The sequence below is a fragment of the Muntiacus reevesi genome, chromosome 6 (genome assembly GCF_963930625.1).
Source record: "Muntiacus reevesi chromosome 6, mMunRee1.1, whole genome shotgun sequence".
In the NCBI taxonomy this organism is placed as follows: domain Eukaryota; kingdom Metazoa; phylum Chordata; class Mammalia; order Artiodactyla; family Cervidae; genus Muntiacus; species Muntiacus reevesi.
In genome coordinates this window covers 6,492,446-6,494,448 of record NC_089254.1, presented here as the reverse complement: position 1 = coordinate 6,494,448, position 2,003 = coordinate 6,492,446, and the positions used below count along the sequence as shown (strand labels likewise).

At 49.4% G+C, this 2,003-nt stretch overlaps 1 non-coding gene across 1 annotated transcript; it reads left to right on the top strand.

Annotated features, from left to right (window-relative positions):
* The first annotated feature begins 1,210 nt into the window (after positions 1–1,210).
* On the top strand, positions 1,211–1,277 carry LOC136171288 (small nucleolar RNA MBII-202). Its single transcript, XR_010663828.1, has one exon. It is a non-coding gene; the product is annotated as a small nucleolar RNA MBII-202 (small nucleolar RNA).
* The last annotated feature ends 726 nt before the right edge of the window (positions 1,278–2,003 follow it).

The window sequence follows — 2,003 nt, the reverse complement described above, 5'->3', positions numbered from 1 at the left end:
TAGGACCTGGCAAATGGTTCAAACTGTAGTTCCCCTCATAAATGAAGCTGTATTCCCCTCCGTCCCACAGTATCCAATCCCTATGTAATCTTGGGAGAAATCCCGGCCAGTGCCAACTGGTTGACAGTCCTGGATCTTGAAGATGCATTCTTTTGCATACCACTGGCTAAAGAATCCTAATATCATTTTTCCCTTCAAGTGGGAAGCTCCAGGAGAAAAACACCAACTGATGATTTGGACAGTATTACCTCAGGGGCTCAGAGATAGCATCTACCTGTTTGGGTGGGATCTTAGCCATGATCTCCAAGATCTGGACCTGGGACCTAATGGGAAAATATTATAATATGTAGATGATCTACTAATATGCTCTCCAGATGAGGAAAAATGCCCAATAACATGCAATTCAGGTTCTAAACTTTTTGGCAGAAAGGGGATATAAAGTCTCCTGTGCTAAGGCACAGATGGTTGAGACAGAGGTCAGTTCCCTGAGAGTTCAGATTACACATGGTTCCAAGAGGCTGTCCTTTGATCGGGTACAAGGAATCCTCCAGTTGCCCTCCACCACAGCTCAAAAACAATTGTGAGCTTTCCTGGGGCTAACTAGGTATTGTAAAATCTGGATATTCAACTATGTTAATTGCCCAGCCCTTACATGAAAGCTTAAAGCGATGGGATGATTCAATCCCATTAATGTGGGAAACTCCTCAAAAGAAGACAGAGGCTGCACTAAAAGAAGCCTTAACTCTCCGATCCCATCTGGCTCCATCCGCCGTCCCCGGTGTCCACCTGTCGCCAGCGGCGTCGGGCCTTGGCCCGTGCTCTGTGCCCACGCCGATGGGACACTGCCCCCGGACCTAACTCGCTCCGTGTCTTACCCGCTCCCCAGGCCTTTCGGCTGCAGCCATGGCACCCAGCCGGAATGGCATGATCCTGAAGCCCCACTTCCACAAGGACTGGCTGCGGCGCGTGGCCACGTGGTTCAACCAGCCGGTTCGCAAGATCCATAGACGCAAGGCCCGGCAGGCCAAAGCGCGCGGCATAGCCCCGCGCCCCGCGTCCGGTCCTCTCTGGCCGGTGGTGAGATGCCCGACGGTCAGGTACCACACGAAGGTTCGCGCTGGCAGGGGCTTCAGCCTGGAGGAGCTTAGGGTGAGTGTCGCCAGCCTGTGTCCTGAGCCCCACTGGTTGTTCTAAGTGGCACACAGCCAAGTGATGACGTTCTCCGGAATCGCTGCACTGCTATGATGAAAGTGCAGTTGAACACTTTTCCATCTGACGGAAAAAAAAAAAAAAAAGAAAAAAAAAAGAAGCCTTAACTCAAGCACCCACTTTGAGGTTACCAGACCCAGAGAAAGCATTCCAACTTTATGTCCATGAAAGAGAGGGAATAGCCTTGGGACTGTTAACTCAAAGGTTGGGATGTGAGCACCAGCCTGTAGCTTACTTATCCAAGAGGCTCAACCCAACTGCCTGAGGCTGGCTTCCCTGCCTTCGAAATCTTACAGCTATTGCAGTCCTGATAGAAGATGCTTTAAAACCCTCTTTTGGGGGCAAACTATTTTTACCAGCCACCAAGTGAAACAACTCCTGAATGGGAAAGGCATTTACAGATGTCAGGTCAAAGGATCCTCAGACATCAAGTAATACTGATGGAAAATCCGGGCCTGACTATATCCCCTTGAGGTTCTTAACCCAGCTACACTCTTGCTTACCCCCGAGGGCTCTCTCCCCTTTCACTGTTGCCTAGAAACTTTGGACCACTGTACAAAATCCCAAGAGAGATTGTCATAAGATCCTCTGACCAATCCTGAGGAAATCTGATACACTGATGGAAATCTGGTGCAGCTTTGTCTTGGATGGAAAAAGAAGAGCCAGATATGCAGTAGTATCCAGTTTTGAGACCATAGAAACTACACCTTTGCCACCAGGTACTTCAGCCCAATTAGCTGAGCTCATAGCCCTGACTCGAGATTTAGGATTGGGAAAAGGAAAAAGAGTAGCCA